The 15,906-nt window shown below is 41.0% G+C and overlaps 1 long non-coding RNA gene across 2 annotated transcripts in view; it reads left to right on the forward strand.

The window, feature by feature from the left end:
* LOC135975574 (uncharacterized) overlaps positions 1-15,906 on the forward strand; it is an 86,604-nt gene that overhangs the window by 14,369 nt on the left and 56,329 nt on the right. For both annotated transcript variants that reach the window (XR_010592491.1, XR_010592490.1), the window contains exon 2: positions 12,347-12,449. This is a non-coding gene — a long non-coding RNA (uncharacterized LOC135975574). The remainder of the gene's footprint in view (positions 1-12,346; positions 12,450-15,906) is intronic.

Below are 15,906 nucleotides of genomic sequence, written 5' to 3' on the forward strand. Positions count from 1 at the left end.
GAATATCATTGAACAGACTTGTAAAATGCTTTCTTTTCTTCCCAATGACTTCAGCACATCCACTCCTTATTTCTTCTTTGTTTTTTCCTTGAGGAGTCCACCACCAAATCTTGCTTCTTATTCTTTTGAGCTCTGGTTTAATCGCTCCTAGAGTTTCATGTACCATCTCCAGCAAAAGTTGAGTTTAGTTTGTAACAGCTGTTCTCTACACATCCTTGTGTGTAGTTAGGAAGTCTGTTTATTATTCCTTGCTTGAAGGTTGTTTTTTAAAATATTTATTGATTGATTGATTATTGCCATCTTTAAGTTTCCACCACTTATGCCTTTCCAGGATCCTGAGGTTCAGGTTCTTCTGAGGTCTCTGCATTCTGAAGTTCCTAAGGTGAAGTCCCCTGTCTCTGTGCACTCACTGGATATTACCCTATAATCAGTCATTCATGATCTACCTCTTCCTTTTATTAAAAATAAATCAATTTTGAAACTTGTGTCCTCCACTGGCATATGTTATGAGGTGGCTTTCCCTCTTCTGAAAGTGTCTTGTGATCACCAACTCCAGTGCCAGACAAGTCTGTAGGACCTTTTTCTCCTTCAGAGTTTGTGGTTCCTATGCCATGCTCTCCATATCCAGCCTTCACAGTATGAACTTGTGCATTTAGATCTGCTCTGATAATTCTGTTCTCATTAGAAGGTATGTTTCCAATAAAGAAAAACTCATCCAAAAACTCCTCTTTTACCTATTGTGCCTCTCCTAACTGTGATATGTACTTAGTATATTGATAGTGCCCTCTTTCCCACACTGTTTAACACTCACCAGTTGGTCTGACCTTTTGGCAACCTCTATCACATGCCGTTGCATAGTTTCATCTAGAATAATTTCAGCACCAGTTAATGAGGCACGAACTCCCTGAGTACTAGCCCTCTGCTAGCATCTTGGCTTTCCAACCTTTCCATTTGTTTGTCTGTATATGTGCCACATTTACTCTTTTCCTCTTTAAGACCACACACAGCTCCAAATTTCTTCCAGAGTTTCTGCATTCTAACCTGCACATCTCAGCTCACTCACTTCTTTAACTTTAGCGTCCCTTGCCCGGTTACAACAGTTAGGCAAGACTTGCAGGGAATGCCCTAGCCTTCTGGGGTTCATTGGACACCTATTGAGATAACATGAGCATATCTGTGAGCTGAGCTTTACAGATCAGCTGTCCAAGCCTGACACCTTTGGTATAAAATCAGAGTTTTTCTAACTGCCTCACCAAGACTTACTTTAAGGAGGCCTTGATATCCTCATCATAGGACCTATGTGACAGATTATAGATGTAGCTGTGCCACCAGCTACCTTACCATGCCTTGCTAAGAGATGCATGACCTAACTCTATTTGCAGTTAAATAGTAAGGTCTGGAGGTTAATGCGAAGAGCTGGAGTAAGCTGTTCACAAGATATTGCAAGAAATTTGGAAAAGATCACAGATCTCCAGCCATTTTCCCCATTAGACTCAAGCGAAAAAAGGCAAGTATAACCGTTATTTCTATCCTATTATTCCTATAGCAGTGTCTAGAGAGATTCCATTGTTTTAGCCAAAGGCTAGGTGACAGGGGAAAGTGATCAGTAAAACCCACTTTACTATATAAACTTTAGCTGATTTTTTTTTCCCCCTTGGTAACTTTCCTTTGATCTTTTAACTGAAATCTCTGTAGGTTTGGGAATATGGGTTGCTAGACCAGGGAGGAGAAGAGAGCTAAATCAGCTTTCAATTCAGCATTTTAAGTAAGCCCAACCACTTCTCAATAGCTGCTGAGTGTCACAGCAAGACTGGGAATGGAAGTGGCACCAAGCAGTTCCTGAGAAGTGGCCGGGCTTATTAAGTCCTACTTTAAAAAGTTGATTTCAAAGCTAATTTATGGCTCTGCTTTCCTGCCTTTTAAGGATGAAGAAAACCTTAAAGGAGTCTTGCTGGCTGTAACAGAGGCAGAGTGGCACTGAAGGTGGTGTGGGAACAGAGAAATGGAAGGTTATAGGAACTGGTTACATTTGGAGAAAACGCCTGCACATTTCTCTTAAATGTAAAATTGAAATAGGGGAAGGTGAGGGCTGAAGGACACTTTAAACCAACCTCCCATGATTTTTCTACCCACTAAGCCTAATGGGCCCAATTCTTGTTATGCTAAAATCCCTTTACCTCTCTGGCACTGTAAAGGGGCCTTAATGTGGGTGTGAATGGAATACGTGCCTATCTATACTTCTTGTGTAATATAAAGGGGACTTGGTGTAAATGAAAATCAGGTGACTGTAGGGGTTTTATTGGTGATAACAAAGTCCCATCTCTGTCCCATTGACACCAGGTGCATGGCTGTAATCTCACCGTAAGGCCCACCTGGCCCATCAGAACATGACTTTGGAAAGTACGGTACGCAGACTAATTGAAAATCATAAAATGATAGGGTGTGGAGGGCCCACAAGGGGTCAAACTTAAAACTTGATGTCTCAAACTGAACGTTTTCCCATAGTGAACTCCCTGCCCTTTTAATGGAATTATCAGTCCTGTAGAAAGCTTTTGTTTGAGGAAATATTGGGTAGATAATTCTCCTAATGAAGATCTCCTTCCTTTGTCTCCACGGTTGCCCTCCCTTTTGTTTGGCTGCACAGAGGCAGCAGCCAGGACTCGTCAATTATGGAAAGGCTTTTCATTTTCACAGCTGTTTTTGTAGACCTTCCTGCTAATGCATTTTGTCTGCCTTTGTCTTCCAGTCTCCCGTTTCTTTTGTCTTCTTTTAAAATGACAGCAGCTAGGGCTTTTTCATTAGGCAAAGAGCTAGGAGGAGTGAGTACAGATCAGGTCCAGTTTAGGAGAGAGAATACAGCCTTCACTATTTAATTTTAAACTTGTTACAGATACTTATTAAGCCAAATATTGTTTTATGGCCATGAAAGATTTACTAATTGGAAACATTTTTAGAGCAATGAATTTGAAATCTGTCTTGTAGTCTTGATTCTTGAGTCTCTTAGCACAGGGCCTGATCCAACAATGATTGAAGTTAATAGGAGTCTTGGCATTGAAGCCTAATCTTATTGTTACTAGTGCATATGCCTATTTCAATAACATTCCAGTTTTGGTGGGTTATGTACCAGGATAGTGGCTTTTAAAGTTAATACATCACTCTTGTGCCCTGGGAACTGGCAGTCTCCACCCACTCAGTGCACATGTGCACCAATATTGCCCAGAAGTCGCCCATCTTTCCGATGTTTCCTATATTCACAATTTTAAGAATAACCTGACATAACCCATAGACTGAGCTTTGTCCTGTGCTTGGCTGCTCCTAAGGCTTGTCCCTTCAAAGTCTCCTCCCCCTGCCCCCATGGTGCCCTGCAAGCCCCTTTCTTAGGCAGGTGAGGCCACTTAGCACGGCTCTTAGGATGAGCAAGCTGAATTGTTCTGTCTTCAAGGTCACTGTCGCAGCCCCCATATCCATATTCTACAGCTATCAGAGAACAAGCCTAAAGTATACCTACATATGGTTGATCTTTACCATAACACACATGGTTACTTTTTCTCATAAGCAGGAAACCATACAAGAGGATACATTCCCAATACCAAGCATTATTTGAACCACCTTAGCCTGTGAATAAATAATGCCACTAGGTGTCTGAAATTTAGACATAATACACCATCTGCCTTGCATCAGAGGGTTCTTAAGATGGAAGGAATTGCCTGAAATGCCTAGTAGTGAGTAAACTTTTACACTTAATTACATGTAGTAATATGTGTATCTGTAAACGCTCACTTTTTGCCCTTTAAGATAAGATTGCACAAGCCCAAGTATGATTTTTTTTTTCTCTGTTCCAGAGTATGGAGTGTACAGTTAAACCTAGCTGAACCATGGAAAATCAGGATTCAGAGTAAATAGTAAACATCATTCAGTCCCTGGCCTATCACCAAGAAAATAATTGCAGCTGACCCCTCCAAATATCAAACACAGAGCTCTCCATACAGAAAGAAGGGGTTTTATTCATAACAAGAGAAGCCACTTGATCACAGACCCATTAGAAAAATCAAGTGACTTAACCCACTCTTTTATGGGATGAAACTCTGCGTTGTCTTCTCAGTTGAAAGTTATTTTGGTAACAAACTCATTATTTTTTTTATTTTTTTATAATAATAATAATAAGCAGGAAGCTGTTTTCATTTCAGTTTAATTGCTCCCATTAGCAGTTTCACTTAAATTTACAATATTACCGAACCTGTCTGAAAAGAGAGACAGACTAACTTTATCATTAATGATAAGTTGAAATGGATAAAAGAAACATTATTCCTTCAATGGTTCTGGTTTAAACAGCTCAGCAAAACGTTGAATATGCAAGACAATCCCCTCCCATTGAAAAAGTGACTTCCAGCTGTGACCAGCTTAGCATATACTTAACACCTGCTGGTTCACGCAGTGGGAGGCTCCCTGCTTCCAGGGCACCACATGAATCCTATTTCGAGCCTCAGATGCACTAATGTGTAGGCCAAACATGCAGTGTGACCTTCCCCCAGATGAGGGCTCCACTAATTGGTCAGTCTCCCCTAGTTTCTGACCACCAGTTGGCAGACACAATAACATCTCAAAAGGAGGAATGGCAGTGCCAGAATGAAGCAAACTCCGACAGCTCACAACGATGGTTTTCCAGCATCACATTCCAAGTTTGCACAAAATAATAACATCTTGTGGGCCTGCGGCCAAGAAGTACCTTTCTGAATTCTCAGATTACTCCTGCTTCTGTCTGGAATCCAGGCTCTGGGGTTTATGGGTGCTTTTGTGTCACTGACTGCTTGTCTTCTTTGGGAATCTAGGCGAACTCTAGGGACAACTATATTTGTCTTCTGTAACTGGCAAATAGTGTCAGCCTGAATGAAAGTGTCTTGGGTAATTGTCTAAGATGCCACACTGCAGGGAGCACCAAAATTCCCTCTTCTCTGTGCAATACTTCTCCTCTTCAGTAGCACCATTTTGGTCTATACTACTGTACTCCCTCCTTGTCAGATGACTGTGATAAGTGTTTCTCCCATCTCATGATCTGATTAACTGGATTAATCTCAGCAAGGAACAAAAATGTGGAGGGGGCAGAGTGAGGGGAGCATGGATGGTGAAATGTGTGAGAGAAGGGAAACAAAAATGAGGGAGTGGATGGGGAGACAGGAAAGCGGGAGACCTGGAATGGGAGCATGATGTGACCGGACTTAGAAGGGGCTAGAAGAGGGAAGTAGACCCAAAGTAGGGAGAGAATGTGTTAGTGGAGAAAGGAAAGAAACATTGTGGGAATGAGATCTGTCAGGGATGGGAGGAGGAGAGAAGTGAATGGGGCCAGAGTGGAACAAGAGGAGAGATAAAGGGTCAAATTCACAACTGGTGTAAGCAGGTGCAAATCCATTGAAACCATATGACAACACTGAGTTTCTCCCAGAATCCCAGGGAGAGAAATAGGTGGAGGGAACAGAGATAGTCATAGGATCAGAAGGAAAGAGGTAGGGGAAGAAACACACAGGCGGAAGAAGGGGAGAGGATAGAGACAGGAAAAGAAGCAGAGAGAAGGGCAGAAATGCCCAGGAGGATAGGGAAGCATTAATAATTTATCCTTTAAGGGCCCTAGTAGACTTGAGGCTGATTCAGTTGGCAAAAGAGTAAAAACCTCTCATTTGCAACAAAGACAACTGATCAACAAAGTTATTCAGAACAATGGGGATCCTACCAAAACCACACAGTCTGCATCCAGATCTCCACTTGCTTCAGATCCCTGAGCTTCTAGAGGACAATTGTGGAGGAAAACCCAACAAACTTGACTCTTCTAAAATTAATGCAGAATAAGATAGACTCACTAGTAACTGACCAGGAAAAATAAAAACTCACCACTGCAAATTCTTGATCTTATTCCAGTCCACACAAGTGATGTCAGGTTACACCTAAATTAATTCTCTTCTTCATTCTCTTGACTTGTACGTGTGTGTGTGTGTGTGCGCGCACACGTGTTTATATGCACACCAAAAGGGGTAGCAGAAAATCCTTATTTTATTGCATTTCTCATGATTATTTAAATCTTGGGGGTTTGTTTTATCTGGAGCACGGGTTAAAAAGTATATAACGCCATCATTGGGAAGATCACTGTCTTTGCTGGGTAACAATTTCAGGGATATATGATCATTGGGAATAAATGCATCTGAAGCATTAAAAATTAGTCTAGTCTAGTCTTGGTTACTAGCTAAATACTAGGCACCTCACTACAGGGCAAGGTGACAATCCTGTAGTCTACTAGCCAGTTCTAAAGAAGATTGAAACAGGGAGTGCACTAGAGAGATTGTCTGACATTTGACATATTTGGTAAATTTGCTCTATGAATGAGCATCTGTTTTACATGTAAAATGGATGTGTGCAAACACAATCCATAGGATAAGATTATTTCTTTCCAAAGTGGATTAGAATCATTTGGGTGACTCAGAGTATGAAATCACTCATGGACTGTTTTGAATGTATATTGGTAGATAGCCAAAGGAAATGTCCTTATAGAAATGACAGGAATTCTCTAACATAACATGTTCTGTTAGTGCATATGTTGAAATGTCCTTATTATTTCAATGATTAACTTCCTCTCTGGCATCTATCAATGTATGTTCATGGCAATTGCAAGCAATATCTTGTCAACAGCTATCTACTGTAAGTGATCCTAATCCACTTTGCAATCCTATTCAAAGCCTCTTCACTTGCACTGAAAAGATTGTTTTGTTTAGAAAAATTCTTACTAATGTGCAAAATTGCCCTTAGTTAAATCCATTGTAGGAGCTGAAAAAGAGCACTAGTTTAATGCTTCACAGCTGGAGTACAGATAGGCAGTGTGGCTGTAACTTACACTCCTCATTTTTCACGAGCAGCATATGCTTGGGGAGTCAAGAACAGATGCAACTTGCTTAATGGGGCAAGCCACATCCATTTTACTTTAATGACTCCACATTTGGACACTGCACTCCCTCTTTATATAAGTCTAATGTGACCCAAGATGCAGATGAATAGTAATGGCAAAATATCAACAGGACATAGTATAAGCTAGAACAGGGGTCGGCAACGTTCGGCACGCAGCTTGCCAGGGTAAGCACCCTGGCGGGCCGGGCCAGTTTTATTTACCTGCTGACGCGGCAGGTTCGGCCAATCGCGGCCCCCACTGGCCGCGGTTCGCCGTCCCGGGCCAGTGGGAGCGGCGGGAAGCTGCAGCCAGCACATCCCTCGCCCATGCCGCTTCTCGCCTCCCCCATTGGCCTGGGATGGTGAACCGCGGCCAGTGGGGGCTGCGATTGGCCGAACCTGCCGCGTCAGCATGTAAATAAAACTGGCCCGGCCCACCAGGGTCCTTACTCTGGCGAGCCGCGTGCCAAACATTGCTGACCCCTGCACTAGTGTGAGTGCTCTGTTATGATCATCCAGGGCAGGAGGCCATGGCTTCACCTGCTGGTCTGGTCTCCTGCCAAGCAATATCTGGCACCAGTTGAGGCACTCTTCCATGCTCTTTCCTCCACTGGCAGATTGGCTGTGTTGTTGGGGGAGATAAAGGCAGACCAGTCAGACTGCATGCAGACTTCTACCAGCCAGGAGTCCGAATAAGCAAAGCAGCTGCAGTGAACAGGATTCCCACTATTTTCAGAGGCCTGCTTGTGAGGAATTTGCCAAAGATCATGACTGGTGGAAACCCAGCAGAATTGATTATCCACTTACGTTTTGTCCCCCTCTTCATGAATCTAGAATTGGAGTTTGCTTCCACAAAATGTCAGTCTGAGGCTGGGGATTTCTGTCTTTCCCCCAACCTGGTGTGTGGAGGGGGAGCCCAAAGGGAGGGACAGGATAGCCCCACGCACAGTAACTGAAAGTAATGTTAAAGCATTCTCGACGCAAGATAGCTTGGGCCTAATTCTGCTTCTGATTAAACTACCGTAAATCTGGAGTAACTCCATGGGCTTCAGGAACAGTGCTCTAGATTTACAGCAGAATCTGACCCTTTGAATATTTCTTCTCCTAACTAAAAGTTCATTGTACTGTTGCAAAGTATAAAGAGCTACACTTTAAAATGGGGGACATGGTGTATTACTATAGTGGCTGTATTACACCACATGATATGGGTTTAAGGCCATTAAATGGAACAGTCAGGGAAGAACAGACAATTGTAGTAATTCTTGGGCAGATGATTTGGTCTAAATCATGTTCAGTTTTCAGAGATTTTCTTGGATTAGGAACTGGTAACACTGGGATAATTTAACGCAAAATGTTTTCTTGGCAGAATTCCAAATGTAAAGCTCTAAAAAGTTATATTTTCTGTCTCTCATTTTGTCTTCCTTGCCTAGCCTGTTATTGATGCACATAATAAAACACTAGGAAAAAAAGACAAATCCACCCAAAAGGTCAAAATCAATGATCCTTTTACAGATGGCACCTTTGGGAATCTTGGTACTTTACCATCAGCCTGTGTTTGAGACTGTTACTTGAATACTTGGTTTTTGATGACAAAAATCAATGACTCCTTTAAAGAAGACACCCTTGGGGCTAGAGGGATGCAGACTTTGAAATGTTTACTAGTCTGTGTCTGTCTGTGAAAGACTAATAAACATATTTATAAGTTTATGAGCTTCTATTTAATTTTATGGATTGGAAACAGTGTACGGATTTGATAAGAATTTAAAGTTAATGTGTCCCAATGAGCCTTAACTCTCTGGTGTCTTACAAATTGGCGTAAACTAGCACATAGGAGCTGATACAAAAGGCCATTGGGGTCAATGGAAAGACTCCCAATTTTATCCTATAGTTGTGTAGGATAAAATTTGTCCCTTTGGCAACTTCTTTGATGTCCAATGGAATTACCCCAGTAGTGCATATGGCCCAATATGCCAACTACTGAATTAATGCTGTAAAGGCTTAGGGGAAGGCCAGTACTGTAAGAATAACAATCCCACGTGTAACCTCTTTTATTCCATTTCTCTATTGTAATATGTATTTTTATTTTTTAACATTTTGACATTCCTCTGAACCATGAAACCATACTCTTTAAACAAATTATGAATCTTTTTTTCTTTGCTACTAATTTGGCATCACCATTATTTATGGCACCATAACTTACTTTGATACCAGGGCAAAATTTCCTTGATTTTCCTGAGTGAGCTGGATTATAACAGGCTCTTATAACTCAATAGGACACTTGATCTGGATATCCTGTGATGTGTTGAAGCAGCAGTGCTGGAGTCTGGACAATCAATTTTCTCACCAGCTGTGCAGATATTTGGTTTTGCCAGAAATTCTTTTCCTTCCACCCCTCCCCCTCAGGGATTTAGCATTGTTTTAATTGTGTATTTTGTGAGCCTGCTTCTGGGGAAGCAGCTACAGAGATGTGTTTGGAAAGAGACTACGAGTGTCTAGTAACCTTGCTGTAAGTAGACCAAAACCCTTCATTTGTATTCATTTTCCTTTTAACTTTAGATCTAATCAGTAAATACAGTCATGTAGGATAAAATGTCAACCCTAAACAAACAAGTGCATTGAAAAGATAATGGTAGTTAATGTCTGATATAAATTAAAATGTGAGAGAATATACATGACAATAAAAGGGCTGGCATATTAGACAGTCCACCCCACCGTTTACTGATTCAGATTGAAGGCTACTGACCTCAGTCTAATAAATCAGCATTAATCTGAACCCCATCATTAACACAGTACCCATGCTTTGCTCCGGAGGACAGCAGGGAGAACTTGGACTAGCTAATGGCTTCTATGCCTCTGCCTTTTGTAAGGGACAATGCAGAGCGATGCCACCGTGATAAGCACTGGGGAGAGACTCTGCTCTGTGCTGGCACAGGGAGGGAGTTGGGTGAAGTCCGAAAAGAGTCTTCTGCTTCCTCTGATGCTGCTCTGAGCCACAAAGACCTCTCACAATCTGACCCTCAGTGAGCAAGCTTCCCCTGTTGTCCATAAGCCACCCTGAAGAGAACCCACATTTTCAGTTACTTTGGAATACACTAGTGTCCACTATGAACAATGTCAAAGCTGGCAGCATTCACAATACAGAATCTTACGCTAGAGGTTGTCGTCTGCCTACCCTATTATTTACAACAGAGGTCATTACTTATTCCCAACACATAACATGGGGATATTAATACTACTTTTCTCCCATGCTTTGTCTATTTAGACTGTAAGCTTTTTCAGGGTAAGAAATGGTTCTTTCTATGTGTACGTACAGTGCCTAGCCCAATTGGCCTATGAGATCTGGTGTGGTATGGGGTCCTTCTAGGCACTAGCACATGTGTGATAGTATAAGAAATACATTATATCATAACGGCGATTTATCACTTGGATATGACCTCTATGTATAAATGTTGCTGCATCTGTGAAAATCTGCCCAATTTTGATGACATTATAAGCCTTTGAAAGGAGATGGGCAGGGTAGGGGAGAAGTTTTGGGGGTGAAAGGGTGAGACTAATATAACTTGCTTAATTAAAGAGGCCTTTAGTATCTGGTGTTTTCTCCTTATGAAGATACTTAGACACAGTAATCAAGTCACTCTCAATCTTCTTTTTGACAAGCTAAACAGATTTAGCTCTTTCTCTCTCACTGGCATTTGGCATTTTCTCCAGCCCTCAAATCATTTTTGTGGCTCTTTTCTTCACCTTCTCCATTTTTTTCAGCCCCCCCCCCCTTTTTTTAATGCTGCCACCAGGACTGGACACAGTATTCAGTCTCACAAATGTCCATATAGAGATGAGATCACCTTCCTTCTCTTATTCACTACTTCCCTGTTTGTACATCAAGAATTACATTAACCCTTTTCCCTACAGCATTGCACCCCAGCAATTCATGTTCACTATGAACCCTAAATCTTCTTCAAAGTAATTGCTTTCCAGGATACAGTCTCCCATTCTCCAAGTATGGCCTGAATTCCTTACTGCTTGGTGTGATGTTGCACCCCATAAGGCTTTATGGAAATATGCTTATAAATGTATATATATGACATAACTGGAATATGTTTTATGCTACATATACCATGTAACATATCTCTGTAAAAGTTATGATCTGCTGAATCTATTCCTCCTATTTGTATGCATGTATCATTTTTGTGTTTGAAGTTATGAATATTGGCTGTATACTTGCTTGATTTCTACGTAGCCTTAGTAAAGCATTTGGTCAGCTTCTAGAGAAAGGAATGTGCAAGTTAAGTGCCCAATCAAGAAGCACTTAATCGACAATGGATCTTGGAATGCTCCAATCCACATAAAAAGTCTACTTCAGGACATTCAAGGTAGCATGTGAACCATGGCTGCTACGTGTAAGTTCTGAGTCATGCAAGGGCATGGGACTTTCCCATGTGACTCCAAGACTCCATCTTGTAGCTGGAATTCTACACAGGGGGAGGGAGGGGTATCCACCCACAAGAGAGAGTCTATTTAAACCACTGGGAGACCCCTCCATTTTGTCTTCAGCTGGCTCAAAAGATGGCCTCTCCACCCCCAAGGATACCTGAGAGAAACTGGAACAAAGGACAGTAACTACAGGGGGTGGGAGTGATTGCTGGACCCAGAGTAGAAGGAGACTTGTCTGTCTCCTTCTAGGAAGCTTATTGGAACACCTCTGAGGGTGAGGTTTTATCTGTATTCAGTTTTCTTACTGTATTAGACGTAGACTTGCGTGTTCTATTTTATTTTGCTTGGTAATTCACTTTGTTCTGTCTGCTATTACTTTGAACCACTTAAATCCTACTTTTTGTATTTAATAAAATCACTTTTTACTTATTAATTAACCCAAAGTATGCATTAATACCTTGGGGGGGAGGGGGCAAACAGCTGTGCATATCTCTCTATCAGTGTTATAGAGGGTGAACAATTTGAGTTTACCCTGTATAAGCTTTATACAGAGTAAAATGGATTTATTTAGGGTTTGGACCCCACTGGGAGTTGGGCATCTGAGTGTTAAAGACAGGCACACTTCTTAAGCTGCTTTCAGTTAAGCCTACAGCTGTTAGGGGATGTGGTTCAGACCCGGGTCTGGGTTTACAGCAGGCTAGCGAGTCTGGCTTAAACCAGGCAGGGTACTGAAGTCCCAAGCTGCCAGGGTAGGAAAGCAGGGGCAGAAGTAGTCTTGGCACATCAGTTGGCAGTTCCCAAGGGGGTTTTTGTGATCCAACCCATCACACTTGGCTTGGTTGTTTTTAAAACCCTTGTTTGAAGGGCCAAACTCACCAAGTGACCCTGATCGCTCTGTCTGATTGTGCTGTCCTCCGAGCTTAACATTTTGCCAATCTTTGTGTAATCCACACATTTTCTCAGCAGTGATTTTTATATTTACTTTCAGATTACTGATGAAAATGTAGAATGGAGGCCAGCCTAGTACCGATCTCTGCAGAATCCTACGAGAAACAACCGTATTCAATGTTAAATATGATATGCATTTGATGGTAAGTAACTTCTATATTTGTTAAGACATTCCTTGTACTAGGCATAGTACCTTCGAGCAGTTTGCTTTTAAATCTTTCAATCTCAATCCACTATACAGACCAGTATTTGTTCAAAGAACTAGGGGTTCTTTTCATATGCAGTAGGGGATTTGTTTTGTTTGTTTTTCAAATTGGATTTTCATCTATTTTGTTTTATTTCTGGCTATGTTTGCTTTCTCCCTGCTCTGGATTGGGCATCTCTAGGGGGAAATGGAGTATACTTGAAGGTTTTTGATTGATTTATGGGAGAAGAGTCCTTTTGTGAATGGTAGGAATCCTCCACATTTTAAATGTAAGCAAATGCACACATTTGCCAACTCTCTGAATAACGGGATGGTGGAAATGTAGGTGTGAAACTGAGTCCAGATTCTGATGCCCTTCTTGAAGCTTGGGAACATATTACTCCATAAGTAGACCCACTGATTATTCATGGTGTAAGTTATAACTAAACGTAAGTAAAGATCATAGAATCATAGAATATCAGGGTTGGAAGGGACCTCAGGAGGTCATCGAGTCCAACCCCCTGCTCAAAGCAGGACCAATTCCCAACTAAGATATCCAGATCTGTTCCTGATTGTTTAAAATTGTATATGAAGGCAGCATGGTCTAGGGCATGAGCACAGGATTTCTAAATTTAGCTCTGGCGCTGACTCACTGAGTGGCAAGAGACACTTCATTTGCCCTGTGTGCGGCTGAGTTTCCATATCTTCAAAACAGAGGTAATAATGCATCACAAAGGCATTATGAGAATTAGTTGGGGCAAGTTTTGATACTCGTGTTAAGTAGCCCATTATTCTGCAAATGATCCCATTGATTTGAATAGATCGGCCTTCAGGCAAAAGTACTTACTATTCAGTGTAAGGAAGGGTATGGGAGTCTGGCACTTAATGGTTTAGCTGTATTTAGAGATGATACAAGTGCTAAGTAATATTGTTATTTAAAGGGGGAAAAGTATAATTTGCTCCAAACGCTTTCATGAAAATCCTAACATTACAGGATTCAGCACCCTAAGGCAAGTATGTGAGCTCTCATGTTTGTATTCTCTCTACTGTACCTTAGCTCAAATACATTGCAATAGGGTCTGGAGACTGTACAGTTTAATATCTCTGACATTATTTCCCTTTAAGAGGAACAATTGGTTGTACTTGTTTAACATTGGGGAAAGAGTTGTGAATCCCAATAAGGCCATGAATACATTTATTATTAATTTTTGTTCATTAATTTTTAATTGTCTGTCAGACAAAATCAAAGGCTGAATTGGTAGCTTCAATGTACTCTATCTTAATGTGCTGGCTTCATAACTTTTTTACTAAGGTAATTATTCCGGACATCACTGGGAAATCAATGGTACAGAGGTCGGGGGTACCCACATCTTGTGGTGCATTAATGTATACTGTAGTCACATCGTTGTGTAGGTCCATAATTCGTGTCTGCAACTGTTAGTTCACAACCAGACAACATTATAAACAATGTTTATTTTATTTTTTTGGAAGAATATAAAGCTCTGGGTGGGGAGAAAGCCCTCCTAATTGTTAAAGAACTCAGGCAGTTGGAACCAGCACTGAAGTTACAGGACCCTGCTATCAGGGAGAAGGGTGACTCATTGCCCTATGAAGAAACAAGCAGAGAATATTTGTGAGATCAGGTTCATGCCTGCTAGCTTTTCAAGAAGGAGACTTGATACAGTAGTGTCCATATGTCTGTCATCCCCTTAAAACAAGAGTGAGTAGTAAATCTGACTCTACGACAGGTTTCTTATATATAGGATGAAATCTTGGCCCCACTGAAGTCAATGGCAAAACTCCCACTGATGTCAGTGGGGCCAAGAGTACTCTACAGTGTATTCAATGAATAATCCTACTCCAATTAATTTTGCAGGATGGCTCTCAAGTATACAGCAGATGGGGAGAATCAGGAATTGGTGGGGAAGGAGTTGTTCAGGCAAGGAAGGACTGGGGATGGATTCCATGGGTCCTGACAGACACAAGTTTTGTTTTTTATCTGAATAAAAGTCTGGACTCTTTAAGTTTGCCACTAGTTTATAGTTTGCATCTGAAGAAGTGAGGTTCTTACCCACGAAAGCTTATGCTCCCAATACTTCTGCTAGCCTTAAAGGTGCCACAGGACCCTCTGTTGCTAGTTTATATATGTAACACACTCATTTGCAGCCACATATTGCCCACATGTACATTATCTAAGGGCATCAATAGGGAGTCCTTCCACAAATGGAGCACTGTAGTTGGTCCTTTCAGAAGATTAGTCTATATACACATGTGAAAATACTATGCTTTCCCTTGTCTTGCTACCAAGAGTCTTCTTCATTTTCTTGTTTCATTTTTGCTGATCTTCCAGCATCCCCTGAGATGGACCAGGACACCAAAGCAGACAACCGTGTCAGATCTACCTATCTCATAGAACTGGAAGGGACCTTGAAAGGTCATTGAGTCTAGTCCCCCCAGACTGGACCAGGACACCAAAGCAGACAACATAGTCAGATCTACCTATCCCATAGAACTGGAAGGGAGCTTGAAAGGTCATTGAGTCTAGTCCCCTGCCTTCACAGCAATAGTCAGACCTGACATCTGAAGGTTCAGGCTTTTCTTATTTCAAGCCTACATTCTAAAGTAAAGAGTTTCAGAATCTTCTTGCCTTTCCCCTGAATTATTACTGTCGCCCTTCTTGACACTTAGCTTCCTTACTATAACAATGCAATATTTTAAATGAGTGATTCAGTAATCAATACTGCTTTCCTTTAATGCTGTAGGTTGAGCAAGCATCTGTTTGAAAGCATTTAGCCATGTGCTCTAGAGACAAAATTTGATCCAGTCTTTTTGTTGTCTAATCATTTCACTGAGAATCCTGGCTTAGGAGAAAAATAAATATTGTACGAGACATCATAAAGTTTTATGATGCAATTATTACAGATATAATTGTTCAGGGTTGTAGAGGTCTATAGATGTCTCACTGTTCATAGACCAATGCCCTTTTATGCTCCTTTTTTATAGTTAATGCAATGTCTCATTTAAATAATTTAAAAATAATTTATTGGAGTTAAATTGCTTTTTCAGAAGGCACAATCTTATCTCTCATTTTTTATAAGAATCTCATTTTAATTTGTTTGCTGTGCCATTCTAACATGAATTTAGGAATTTAATGGAGTGAAAATTGAAGGCTGATGGCATCAGTGAAATTATTAATTTGGTAACTGAAAGATTTATTTGGTTGATAGAATTTTCAATAGTCAATTATCTTTGGACTCTATTAAAAGATGAAGCCCGAGCCAAATAACAGTTCTCACTCAGGGTTCCCCAGGATAAATTGAAAAAGACATCTTCATTATTGCTATTGATGTTAACATGCAAATCACTTACCGTTAATAATCCCAATAGACAGATAAATGCTTGTTTTTCCCCTCAAG

The sequence above is a fragment of the Chrysemys picta genome, chromosome 14 (assembly GCF_011386835.1).
Source record: "Chrysemys picta bellii isolate R12L10 chromosome 14, ASM1138683v2, whole genome shotgun sequence".
NCBI classification, from domain to species: Eukaryota; Metazoa; Chordata; order Testudines; family Emydidae; genus Chrysemys; species Chrysemys picta.